General features: G+C 39.9%; 1 protein-coding gene across 1 annotated transcript in view; it reads right to left on the bottom strand.

Moving 5' to 3' along the window:
• LOC107673867 (zinc finger MIZ domain-containing protein 1-like) overlaps window positions 1–14,778 on the bottom strand; it is a 182,406-nt gene that overhangs the window by 130,698 nt on the left and 36,930 nt on the right. Inside the window, exon 2 of the mRNA XM_016467675.1 lies at window positions 6,781–6,903. The gene's annotated coding sequence lies outside the window, so the exon portion shown is untranslated. The remainder of the gene's footprint in view (window positions 1–6,780; window positions 6,904–14,778) is intronic.

Here is a 14,778-nt window from a genome sequence, read left to right as displayed (position 1 = left end):
ATCTCACCCTCTGACAGGCACGATTGCTGTGCTCAGTGTTTGGGCCGCGCCCATGCTGAAGCAGCTTTTGTGGATGTTCTTCTCTTTGTGGATGCTCGCGGCTCGCCTTCTTTTTTTTTTATAAAGACCGTGAGTTACCTCAGCTGCTTCCCGTCCTGGCCCTTCTTTTTCTGGGTACAAGGCCTTGATGATGTGCTTTCTTCCCGGAAGTGCATGAGGATCTGATGAAATCATGGAAGGCTGGTTCCTCTGTTCTCACCACCCTTGACAGTGGTCCAGCGAGGGAATATACGGAGGTTCCCCGGGTGGAGAGAGTGATTGCAGTGCATTTGCGCACAAGATGACGCCGCGTGGAGGGGTCGTCCGAGACTCCTGTCTAGAGCATATAAGTTACCTCGTCATTTTGTTGCTAGAGCTTATACTGCTTCTGAACAAGCTGTGTCCGCTCTGCACGCAATGGCTGTGCTGCAGGTATTCAGGCCAGGGTCTGCACAAGGGTGGTCCCAGGCTCTGAGGATGGCGATGTCTACATCAGTGGTCCAGGAGCGCCACTTGTGGCTCAATCTGGCAGAGATGCGGGAAGCTGAGAAAGTGCGCTTTCTCGACGCCCCCATTTCTCAGGTTGGTCTCTTTGGCAACACCATTGATGAATTTGCACAGCAATTCTCCACGGATAAAAACAAACGGAGGCCAGTAAACGCATCCTGCCTCGGCGTGGGTCAGGTTCTACGGCCCCCTCTGAGGACTCCTGAGACCTCACAACGGCCAGTCACTAGCAGGAAGGTGGCACTGCCAGCTCGTCCTCAGGATGCTAAGAACTTTTTGTAGCGATCCTGAGAAGGGACCAAAAGGAGGAGGGACCAGCTGACCAGCCTAGCTCCACTTCTGCCGGGGGGACTGAAGGTGGATCCTGCTGGGCTCTGGCTGTCTGCCACATGACAGAGCAGTCACCAGATGGTCATTTAAAGAGCAATTTCCTCCTTTCCTGGTCACACTCCCGGCATTTCTGGCCCTCCCATGTGTGATGGCCAGGCACTAAAATTGGGCAACAGAGCCTGTTCGAACACAGATTCTGATGCAACAAGATAGTCATCGAGTCAGCAGGACGCACGTCAGTGACCTCCGGTTCCCGCATTTGTCAGTGACATCTTTGACAGACCTGGCATGCAAGGCATTGCGCACCCCGAAGGACATACGTCCTCTGCCACTGTGACTTCTGTTCCACAAAGCTGCAGGAACCCTGCCCCAGGTACATTGAATGTAATTCCAGTGAGACTGTTGGCAAGGTGGATGCTTGGTTAAGCTCCCCAGCCCTTCCTCATGGCTCCTCAGGACCATTCGGCTCGGCTATGCGATTCAATTTGGAACCCTGCTCCGAGGCAAGTGGAGGCTTCACCCCCAGCCAGTCCAGCTGTTTTGGAATCGATTCAGTCAGGCACAGATAGATCTGTTGGCCTCACGAGAATCCACTCATTGTCCACTGTGGTTTCCCTCACCGAGGCCCCCTCGCCACGAACACACTGGCACACAGCTGGCTCAGGCCTATGCGAAAATTCGTTTCCCCCAGTGAGCTTCATTGCATGGACACTGTGCAAATTCAGGGAGGACATGGAACAACTCTTGTTTGTGCCACATTATTGGCCCAACAATACTTGGTTCTCAGAGCTTGTGCTGTTTGCATTAGCTCCTCCCTGGCAGATTCCCTTGAGGAGGGACCTTTTCTGCCAGGGGAAGGGCACAATCTGGCACCCACACCCAGATCTCTGGAACCTCCATGTCTGATCCCTGGACATGACCAGGAGGAACTCAGTGGTCTTTCAACTGCAGTGCTGAATACCATTATGCAGGCTAGGGCACCCTCTACAAGGCGGCTATATGACCTGAAATGGCACATTTTCGTGAATTGGTGATGTTCTCATGGGAAGGATCCTCGGTAATGTGGCATCAAAGCTGTACTATCCTTCCTCCAAGAGGGCCAGGACAGGCGCCTGTCATGCATCTACACTCAAGGTGTACGTGGCCACTATTACAGCGAACCACGACACCCTAGATTGCAGATCGGTGGGGAACCATGATCTGGTTATCAGTTTCCTAGGAGGTGCCCAGAGGTTGAATCCTCCAAGGCCACGCTTCATGCCCTCTTGGGATCTCTCAGTGGTCCTTCAGGCTTTACAGAGAGATCCGTTTGAGCCCCTTCAGTCAGTTGGACTTGAAGACGGCCTTTCTGACTGTGCTCATTTCTATCAAGAGGGTGGGAGATCTCCAAGCCCTCTCCATTAATGAATCGTGCCTATAATTCAGGCCGGCAGACTCTCAAGTTGTCCTGAGACCTCAGCCTGGTTATGTGCTCAAGGTTCCCACCACTTCTTTTAGAGATCAGGTGGTAACCTTGCAAGCTATTCCCCCGCAGGAGGGGGACCCTGACCTGTCACTGTTGTGCCAGGTGCGAGCCCTATGCATCTATTTGGAATGCGCATAGAGTTTAAGACTGTCTGAACTAGCTCTTGAACTCAAGGTGGCTGGTAGGGTGTAGAGCTTGCATTTAGCGCCTTCCCCTCTCTGAGGTGATAATGTGCGCTTATTGAGTCCAGTTCAGTTCCTTCTTATGAACCCTGGACTACCCTTCCATCACTCAACCACTCCCTTATGTAGCGGAGTTTAACAGACTAGTTTGCTAAAGAATCCATTACGAGTAAGTATCCCTCGAGGGAACTCTCATAACGGATTAGTGCTCCATACGTTTTGGCTCCCTTTGGTGGATTAGTACCCATATGTGTATTAGTCCACTGCTCTGTTCCGAATAGGATTCAGTGTTTCCCCTAGTCAGACAGTCGGCCTGTTACTTGTTTCTGTGCTTAGTAGTTCTCCCCTTAAGCGGAGCCCACCACAGAAACGTTCCCTATGTACTAATCCCTTTTAGTGAGTCCATAGGATGTATCTGCATATGTTACCTCCCCTTCAGTAGGATGTGGTTTCCGCAGTGTTCTTTTCCCACTTGGGAAAATTAACGCTTTCTCAACATTCAACCAGGACATTCCAACCACTATCTATTCTTGTTTTTCTCAGAATGAGAAAAGGCTCCAGCTGGAGGTGACCTCTGCCTTATATGGCAGCTCTCCAGCGTGTTGGGAGAGTGAGGTCATAAGTCTTGGACATTGGAAGGTTATGAGGAGGTGAGGTGCATTTGGTCATGGCACGCTGAGCTTGTCAACATCTGCGCCCCCATGGACTCGTAACGCAGTTCAGCAGCTGTGGCATTTAGTATAGGGACCACTAGTGTCAGAACTTCGACACAATGTTGAAGTGACCGACTGAAAGGGAGCGTCTCTGTTATGTATGGTAACCCTCATTCCCTAATGGAGGGAACGGAGACATTGTGTCCCTTATGCCACAACTCTGAACTGCTTCTGAGTGGTTTAGACGCTGCTCGACTCCACAGAACAAAACAAGTGAGCAAATGTCACGCTGGCCTATTTATACCCGGATGTTCGGGGCGTGGCCAGCTACGCAAATTTTACTTGCCAATTTCATTGGCCTTTTCTCAATGTCAGACGTGTCTGGGACCCCTAGTGTTGGAACTTCAACACAACATCTCCATTCCCTCTATCAGGGAATGAGTGTTACCATACGTAACTGAGATGTTTTTTCTTTTCTTTTTCATATCCTCTTTTCTCATGTCAAAGTGTTATTAATCTTAAAACATACACACACACACACACACACATATATATATAACGTTTTTTTTATATTTATTTTCTATATTTAATGTTTATAAATTTTAACTAAAATGAATAATAATACTAACATGTTTAATGTTTAAATATAATAAAAAAGTAATACGAATTATGATAACAACAATTAATAAGTACATATAAAATATGTTTTATGCATTTTTAGTTATACGTACATTTATATATTTTATAAATTATATAAATTCTTATCAAATGTTTAAAAGATATGAAACCATATATTTTACTAGGAGTAAAATATTAATATAACATATGAATATAAAATATTGAGACTTTTGTGTGTGTGCGTGTGTTCATTACTCACTGCTGTGTGTGTGCAATTGGATTGGTTAAATGCAGAGCACAAATTCTGAGTATGGGACACCATACTTCGCTACACGTCATGTCACTTTGTTTTCAGAAATTTTTCTTAAAATTTTATAAGGTACAATAAATTATGAAAAATAAGTTTTAATATCTTAAATATATTGTTCTTGGAAACATGATGAAAATGCAGATTAATAAAAAATTTTGCAGTGAAGAACACAAAAGTGAAATTAAATTAAAAAGAAGTGGAAATGAAAAGGAGAAAAAGTGAAAAAAGAAAGCTGTCGAGACCCCTTTCAGGAAGTATCGCCCGTCCTTTGCTTTAATGAGGTCAATGTAAAAGCATGAGCAGAATACAGTCTCTCTTAATACACAACAATGGAAAGGTCGCCTGCTACCACATCAAGGACCCTGTCGCGGTACAAAGCAAGTGTAAAATTACAATTACACCTTAATGAATGGCATATTTCATTACATACATGCTAATTAAGAAGTTTCGGATACAACTCTGGCTGTGATAAGCATCTGCTTTAGTACCATGACAGACTGTTCAATCCTCAGAGCTACATGTTGCTTTGTTCTGAGAGAGGGGAAAAAAGACAAGAGCATATGCGTATTGGAAAAGGGTAGCGTTTGGGAGGCGGTTCTTGCGCTGCTTTCGGAGCGGGGCCTCTCGCTGCAGTGTCGGTGTTCCAGGTGGAGTGTGGGAGGAAAGGCTGGTGTTCTGGCTTTTGTAATGGGCACCCGTCTCCACAGGCTGACGCGAGTGCGCTAATCGCTTTAGCTGATCCCGCTCGGCTGTGTGTGAGGCAGATGTTTGTCAGGCCACAGCACTGCTCAGCGTTCACACTGCACTAAGCGAGATTAACCACCACCTTTATATATTTATTTATTTCCCTCGTTCCCTCCTTGCCCCCGCCTGCCCCAATTCTTAATCCCTGACTAAAAAGCTGAGGGGGAAAAAATAGCACTATATTAAATCATTGTGTAAAGCACCCGGCGATCGTTTCACAGAAGTTTGTTTTCCTCCACGAATTTCAAAGACCGGCATTGAGGAGAACAGCCAAATGCATAATAAGACAAATGTTTACGAAACAGCGACAAGGCCACTCTATCATATCGACACTCTGAGGTCTTGGAAATATTTTCCTGGTGTAAGTCAAAAAATAAGAAACATTTGAAGTGAGAAACCCAAGCCCTTGTCATTTGATCTCTTTTCCCCTTTCTTTCTTCTCTGTTGTTCCATTATTCAGGTGCTGGAGGCCTGAGGGTATGAGGCATCCGCAGGACTGGGCTGTGTGCAGATGCAGCTACCCTGTGCATAAACACTACCAGACGTCCATCCAGCCCAGCTCTGCTCTGCCGTATATTACTAACAGGCTTCCAATTTGGCCAAATCAACCCAGCATGTTCCTCAATGCTCGCTGCGCTCCCATGAAAAGGCATAGTCGTCCAGGATATGTAAACATCTTGTAGCTTATGGCAGAGGATGGGAAAGACCCGCTGCCGGTACAGAGGACAATGTGCAGGTCAAACGTTATCCAGATGTTATGTACTTTGTTCTAAGCCGCTTGAATTGTTGTTACTGTTTCATGATTTTTCATGAGTTTTAAGACAATGGTAATCATATTTACATAAATCTTTAGTACTAGGGGTCAACCAGGATTTCTTTCTAATAGCTGATGCTAATATGTAGAATGACATACATAAGTTGCTAAAAACATCTAAGCTGTGGCAAAGAAAGTAGTGTGTTGCAAGTGACATATAAAGGGCTGTTGTGCTTGATAAAGGTTCAAGACCGGCCTGGGTTACATCCTAGTCCTGTTTTTCCTCTTTTTCCCTGTTGGTTATTTCATTTTGGTTATTCACTGCCCAAAAAGAAAGCAAGCAAGCAAACAAACAAACAAATAAAATGTATTTATATATTTTAACAAGATAGAATTATAAATTGTACAAAAATATGAAAGCATATATTTCATATATTAGTTTTTTCTCCATTTTAAATATTTGCATATATTTATGCATTTATTGCATATATGTTTATAAATGTAACAAAAATACTACTGTTTAATGTTTAAATACAATAAAAAGTAATAAAAATTATGAAAACAACTAATAATAATAATAAGCATATGTAAATATATATTTTATAATTTTTTATTTATACATTTACATATTTTATACATTATATAAATTCTTATAAAATGTTTAAAAAATATGAAACCATATATTTTTTTATTTGATATATTTTTCTCATACATTTTGATGGCCTAAATTTATTTTAATAATTAATCGCAAGTAATCTAATGATTTTTCTACTTAAGCCTGAGCCTAGAGGTTCAGGTATACTTCATTTTCTGCATTCCGCTCAGTCTTGCGCACAGCAGTTTCCACATGGATGGATGAGTTCGACACATGCGCAGTACCACCAAGTGAACTCTGGAACATGAAAGTGGACTGTCTGAACATTTCACCTTGCGTGCACACTGTTGTATGCACACCGTCCGTGTGGACACAAAAAATGGTGAGCACTTACGACAAAAAATGCACAGGAAACACTGCCTTAGAATCAAAAACATTACTAGTCTAAATGCAAAAAGGTAATAAATTAACTGTACAGTAAGGACAAATATCTAAATTTACAGGCACTGTAAATTAACAAAAAAAAAAAAATTTGAACCATGAAATTGAAAGAAAACAACGTCAAATTTAAAGGCATGCCGACCTGTGTGTTCTGCAAGCTGGGAGTAACATCAGCAGCCCCCTCCCCCTCCCCCTCCCCTCCCTTCATATAGTCCGTGGAGAAGGTCCCTCCGTGAGATCCCGTCTACACTAGGGTCCACCGCACCTGCAAAAAAAAAAAAAAAGACACGTTACACCTTCGGCTTGAAATTAGAGTATCCTCCCAGGACCGCTCTCCAAACCAAAGTAATTCACTTCACACGTACACCCCTGATGATCTGACATTTCCCGCTCTACTGATGTATCCCACACAGGTCTGGTACGGCATGTTTTGTTTGTGTTGCGCTGGGGAGTTTTCAGCTAGAGTGACATCAAACGCAACCACCCTGGGTTGTCTGGGAGTAGAGACTCCTGCTATAACCCGCTTCCCACTGCTCACAAACTGCGTCCTTCCGAAAGGTTATCATAGAGCCACTTTGTCGCTCCTAATCCAAAATTCATTACATATAGCAGTTACCACACTTTAATACGATACGTTTCTTGAATGGCTGGGTGAGCTCCTTCACAGTTCGCTGGGAGTTAAGGACAGCGTAAAACAGAGGGTAAAAATGGACAGAGATGCTTTACGAAATTGCAAAAGCGCCATAAACATGTAGAGTGGTATGTGTCAGCAGCAAATCTAATTTACTGACCTCACAACTGATCGCACGTTGCCAGGTAAGTCAATTACGTGCCTATTAACCCTGTATAAGTGATAGGGGTGGAGAATTTTTGATTTCTTGGCATGAACGGCCACCCTGAGACAGGGGTACCAGGGCCGCTTTCTGAGTGACAGCGACGGGAAGGTCAGACGGTAATGTGCGGCATAAATGTGCAAGTGATAATGATGGGGCCCTCTCATCGTACCCGGCTCAGATAGCTGCTAACTGGAATGGATGGCTGACCATCACATCTCTCTGAGCATGATACACATATGTTCTAAGCTGACGAGAACAGGATCAGCGGATGACGATGTGCAGCAATGTCTGCGATGGAGCAAACTAGGGCTGTGCGATATTGAAGAAAAATGCGATATGCGATAACTCATTAAATAATGCAATATTCGATATGCGATACGATAATGCTTAAAGTGCCACATGCTCAGATTAAACAGTTTTACTCAGCTGTTGCTGAGTCAGTTCTGTGAACTTCTATAACTATCGTGTCATATATATATATATGGTTATTTGTATGTATATATGTACCAAGAGTTCCTGATAACCACAACAAATTCCTTGTGTTTGCACACATTTAAGTGGTGAATAAAGCTCATTCTGATTCTGATTCTAATAAGAAAGCACCTAGGGCTGGGTATCGATTCAGATGTTCCAATTCGATTCGATTTCGATTTTCGATTCGATTTCGATTCGATTTTTGATTTGAATTCTTGATTCGATTGGACTATATGAATGAATATAGATTTAATACAAATCCTATATTTATAAAAAATGAACAGTGAACATAAGATTACAAATGGTTAATTAATAGGAAATTAAGAGCCACAAACCTGTATATTAAACACTTTTTAATTTAGGTACACTTGGGTACAATAAAACAAAACCCAACTCTATATTTCAAATGCATACAATGAATAGACAGAATTTTGATGCAAGATCAAAAACTGATGCTGAAAATTGGACAAGTCAGAACAGTCGCATGCCTTGATCAAACAGGATCAGGTTATTTTATGTTTAAGACAAAACAAACATAAAATCTCACAGCATTAGCTGTAACATGGAGGCTGCAAGCCTATGAACGGTGTAGGAAAACTAATACTGGCTTTTGGGTGATAGTTCACCCAAAAATAAAAATTCTGTCATCATTTATGCATGTATTAATTTATTTTCTTCTGTTGAACACAAAAGAAGATATTTTGAAGAATATGGATAACCAAACTGTTTTGGTCCCCACTGACTTCCATATATGTTTCTCCATACTATGGAAGTCAAGTCAATAGGGCCCAACAACTGTTTGGCATATAGCTTTGTTCTTGTCCACAGTATCTTTGTTTTGTCTTTTGTTCATGGCCCCAAATATTGCAAGCTGTAGCGATATACATATTGCGATATGTACATTTGCGATATTTCGATATACTGCACAGCCCTAGAGCAAACACAGGAACACTGTTGTGCTGGTCAAATTGCAAATGTGAGGCATAAAGAGAAGAGCCAAGTTTCTAACTTATCCAAGCAGCTGTTTCAAAGCAGTTTTTTGGACCTCATCTTAACCATCACTGATATGCATCATTTGGACATTTCTAAATGATCAGACTTACAGCCTTCTACATTGCGAGTAAATTACCCGCTTATTTACATATTTATTTACTTACTTACTCACTCACACACACACACACACACACACACACACACAAACCAATGGCAATTCTATTTAGAGGACTGACCTAACTAAAATCCAAAACTTGCATTGAATAAGCTGTATCATAGAGACTTGACTTGGTGGTGGATTTTTTGACTTGGGCCAATTAGCAACAACCTACTAAACTACCAAAAGACCCTAGAAACCACATAGCAACATGGAGAAAAAAAACACTCTGAACACATTAGCAACAACAACAATGTGGCTACCACCCACAACACCCTGACAACTTGGCAACAACCTTTGGATGGGTAAGTGATCAAATTCAGATTTCAACAGACTTTATTAAACAGCTTATAAACCTACTAAAACTGTAGTTTAAAATGAAGTTGATATGACTCCTGTCCTTTATTTATTTTGTCCATTTGAAAACATTAGACCTTCTACATTTATTTTGCTTATTATTAATATTAGTGTTGCTGCTGATGCTTTAAATAAAACTCGGTTATCGGGCACACAAACACGCAAATAATTGGTATCGGTATCGGTTATAAAATATCAATATCGGTCGATCACTAGACTTAAGTAAATCTTTTTTTGTGTGTGAGTGAACTTATATCATATATCAATATGAAAGATCAGAGTGAGGATTCTACTTTAGCAACTACTTTAGTCTTTGTGCAAGTGGAACAATTGACCATTTTACAGAAACACAATTAGAGGCTGTGAAATGAGTACATGCTTCATTCCAGGAGAGGAAGATTACCATTTCTGCATATTTGAATCCACTAGAAGGCAATCACTGAAATATGCAAACATTCATGAGAAAATAAATGTAGTGGAAAATTTGGTGCATATCTGCAATCAAGTTTCATGTGCAGATCTAGGAAGAAAGAAAGGAGCTAAGGCAAATCAAACTGATATCGAGTATCAACCGTTTCTCAATGAGGTTTCAAAAAACCCTAAAAAAACATGCCTGAGTAATAGCATGTGTTTCAAAATGAGACAGATTATTGGAAGTGTTAATACAGTTACTAATGCAGAGAAAACATGCATATGCTTTTAAAATGTGATCACTCTTTATGAAGTGCTATATACAAGTCATTTTCCACTCAAGAGTTGGACAAGTGTCTTTCAACTGCTTGCAGGCCTATTCTGACAAAGTCATGAACAAAAATACTAAAAGCATAAAATAAAATTAACCATATATTTATCTTTTTACTTTATATAGCCTAGTATTTGCCAAAAAGGATTTCCTTGAATTAAATTAAATAATAGTAGTATAATAATTTTCATTTAGACATAATATCCCTATACTTTATTTAAACAGCCATGTACTCTTCAACACTGCACAATTCCATTGATTTGCTTCCACCCTTCAAAACCATGACCCTTCTCCAACCTCTCAATGCGACACGCTCCTGCATGCACGTAATTCTCTGCATCCTAAATTTCAGGCATAATTCTGAAAGAACCAGTCATTTTCACATAACACACCCTTAATTAAATTTAAACAGACTACTAAATGTTGAGTCATGACATGTAGAAAATAAAAAAAAAATCCATGTAGCCAGCAGTGCAAACAGTTGATAATTGCGAATGGAAGTGGGGGGCGGGAGTGCAAACGTCATTTGTTAAGGTGAAACAGTACAGTTCTTCACTACAGACAAGAGTCGGGTAGCAGAACCCTGCCAAAAGCAATAATTGATAGTTTGCATGCAAATAGAGAAGGCAAAAAATGGGTTCAATCTAAAAAAAAAAATTTTAAAAAACTGAGCATTTTGAAGTGCTGCTTCACACAGGCATCCAGCAAAATCAAGTCACACTCTGAAGAAACCGTTTTCCTCAGCCAGAGATAATGTGCCACACTATGGGTTGTCAGATACTTATCAGAGGGTTTTAAGTGCGCGCACTCTCTCTGGGTGAGAGCAGCGTGTATCTGAGCGCGAGCGTCCGGTTTTGTGCGAGAGCAAGGGAAATCCGCGCGCGAGCAGAGAGATTCGCGCTCGCGCATTGTATTAATGTGCTTTCGCGCTACAATAATGCGCTCTCGACATTTGTCATTAAAATAACGCCATACACTTAGTGCTGTAGAATGTGTCAGATCTTCAGGGATGATTTGATTAAAACATTTCATTTACTTTGGTTTACAGAGGTCTATTTAAAATACACGACAGATTTCAAAGATTTTCCATCTGAGAAGTTTAACAAAAATGTGTAATTTAACTAGCTTTTTTCTTTTACACTTCCCTTTAGCTGAAAAGTGTCATTTTTCCATTAACCATTCCATTAAAAATTGTTAAAAGTGTTGAAGTACTTTCCCCAGCTTAAGGACGAAACATTGCTCAGTTTGTTTGAAAATCCCAACCAGACCAACACAGCAGCACTGGCTCTGCCAACAGAGTGAGTTAGGGGGCAGAACTATCTGTTCATCAACCAATAAAAGACAGGAGGATTTTTCAGGAAACTTGTTTAAAACAGTCACTATTTATGATTCTAGCAGTACAGAAATAACAAACTTTAACGGTCTTCTTCTAAAAAACCCTTTGGCTCAAATATCTGTCCACAAACAGACCCCAAGTGGAATAGTACTGGTTGCATTAAAAGCATAACTGTGCAGAAATGCATTCAATGCCCAGGCCAGATGTTCATGCCCATCCAGATACAGATCTAACAAAAAGAAACTTGGATTTTTGTTTAAGAGAACTGTTTTAACATACTCTCTGCTACTGTAAAATTAACTGAATAATGTTCAAAGAAGCAATCATGCTTTTCTACTTAATAGGTATGTAGCGATTCACTCAACTCACGATTTGATTCGATTCACGGTTTTGATTTCACGATTAGTTTTTCTCACGATTTTTTTAACAAAATGAGATTGCAGACATTATACAGTAAATTAAAAGGTGTCATTTTATTAAGCTATCGCTGCACGTTTCTTTGTGAAATTTAAATATAACAAAACTAAATTGAAATTTTAAAACAAACCCCATATCAAACAAGTTACACAAATAAAATAAATCACTTAATATGAACAAACTAAGGCTTTGTCTGTGCTCTTTCCATTTTGAATAATGTTCAAAGAAGCAATCATGCTTTTCTACTTAATAGGTATGTAGCGATTCACTCAACTCACGATTTGATTCGATTCACGGTTTTGATTTCACGATTAGTTTTTCTCACGATTTTTTTAACAAAATGAGATTGCAGACATTATACAGTAAATTAAAAGGTGTCATTTTATTAAGCTATCGCTGCACGTTTCTTTGTGAAATTTAAATATAACAAAACTAAATTAAATGAAAAGGTGTCGTTTTATTAGGCTATTGATGCACGTTTCTTTGTGAAATTGAAACAAAACTAAATTGAAATGTTAAAACAAACCCCAAATCAAACAAGTTACACAAATAAAAGAAATCTCTTAATATGAACAAACTAAGGCTTTGTCTGTGCTCTTTCCATTAAAAATTAGAGGCAACCACTGGATTTTAATCATGATCCAAACAAAGATGCAGCATACATGCAGTAGTTTTTAATCTAAATTAGACTATATAATTTCGAAAATTGAAGCAAAAACAGAATGGTCTGACTTTAGTTTTGTGAAACTATGCTACATAAAACATATCTGAACGAAACAGCAGATGAGCTGAATGAGACGCAGATTCACTCTCTGACAGCAGGTGGCACTTATGAACAGCAATGATACAGTGTTTCCTTGGTTACCGCTGTAAACAAAGCAGAGCTGAACACTACTTTAATATGCATTGTTCAGAGGCAAGATGAAAAGAAAATACCACATAAACTTTTCTAAAGATAGTCAGTTCCCCTCAGAGATACATTCATATAATTCTACTCCAATTGTATCGCGATTTGTTTAGCATCTCAACCGATTTGAATCGTCACATATTTGAATCGATTTTCAACCGGCTCGCGGTTAATTGTTACATCCATACTACTTAAGATGCATCAATCAGAATTCAGGATATTAAAAGACACATGCTTAACAATATGATCATATTCCTTCAAAATGTCTGTCAGTGCCTAAGTTCATATCAGGCTTTGTTTGTTTTAGTCTTGACTGTAACTCACATTCATGTTTGTTAAGTGACCTATATCTGTCATCAACAGTCATGTGAACAGACTGTCGCTCTGAAAGGAGCTGCACAATAACGTCATACACATTATCCACACAATCACAAAAAAATGTCCATGGGAACCATCTGTAAATAATACCACAGCAAATGACAGTTATTCTTGCAACTAAAACAATATAAAATTTGTTGCAAACAATAAAACAACAATTTTAGAATCTTTCTGTCATTTTGTTTACTTTTTTATTTTTTTGGATGACAGCAGTGGCAAATAGCAAGTTACCACAGTTTTACCACATGATAATTTAGTGTAAACTGTGGTTACAATGGTTAATTTTTGTAAGGACATGTATTTATAAACCTCAAACCCTATATTTGCCGGAAAAAGTCCATCATGTAAAATGAAGACAATATCTGAAAAAATATACTAATTTACTATCACTGCCTGTTTAAATTTCCCTCAAATTATGCTTGAACCAAAACACCTTTGCCAAAAGCACATCCATCAAATAAAACACACAACTACAAATTGTGTCCTAAATCAGTGCTTCTCAAACTGTGGTACACTGAGTGCCACAGCATGTACACCGTTTACTAGGATGGGCATTTTAGGTCATTTTAGTCATTCGACAGTTAAACCAAGCAAGTTGTTCTACTTAAATGTTATCTATTCTCCATCATATGACTTCAGAAGACTTGAAAAACAGCGCGCAAATCATATGGCCTACATTTATGATACTGTTTTACATAGGATGTAAATCATAAGATAAAAGAAAAAATATATTCTTCAAAACTGTACCTTGTGGTGTCCTACTGAAGTCAAATGAGTTTGGAACATTGTTCATTTAATGTTCATTTTATTTATGGGTAAGCTATCACTTTAAATACAGAAATACTAATTTTGATGACAAAATGTGTACACTGATTGTGGCTCACAGTTTTTCGGTTCGGTTTGAATAGCCTATCGAATGTGGTTCTTGGCCTGAAAAGTTAGAGAACCATTTGATTATAGGCCATTTGAGATCTGTTATATTTATAACTTTTTACTTGTCAAAAAGTACTTCCGGAGTCCAACGTCTCTCATCCATTTAGACATCATGTGCATACGGAGTCAAATGTCAGAGATTCAAGCAGCAAATTCAAAACAAACATGACAGGAATATAAAAATCGGACTTCATTTTAGCATCTCCATTCTCTCAGCTCCATTTAGCCCTGTCTCATTCACATTCTGTTTACCACTACTGTAATTAACAGAAGCATCTCTCTCTGACTGAGACTCCGCATTGCAGTAAAGGTACATTATGCAGCATTTTGCTATGCTAATCCAGGTAATTTGCTTCATGCTGAGCACACTTCCCCAGTGTCTTGATTAACGATTCATTTTCCTGATCAAGATGTGACACATGGCATCTCATATATTAGTTCTTAGAAAGAATGCTTTTCTTGAAATCATTCATTTGCTCATAGATTGTTCAGTTCCCTGCAAATCTGCCCATTCGGGAAGCCATTCAGTAAAGCCCGTATAAGCTTCTTTAAAGCAGACTGGAATGAGCGACTGGGCAAGTCCTTCAATCTGTCTTTAGCCTGTTTTTTG

The sequence above is a fragment of the Sinocyclocheilus anshuiensis genome, unplaced genomic scaffold (genome assembly GCF_001515605.1).
Source record: "Sinocyclocheilus anshuiensis isolate Anshui unplaced genomic scaffold, SAMN03320099.WGS_v1.1 scaffold292, whole genome shotgun sequence".
Classification (NCBI taxonomy): Eukaryota; Metazoa; Chordata; class Actinopteri; order Cypriniformes; family Cyprinidae; genus Sinocyclocheilus; species Sinocyclocheilus anshuiensis.
This window is presented reverse-complemented; position numbering and strand designations above follow the sequence as displayed.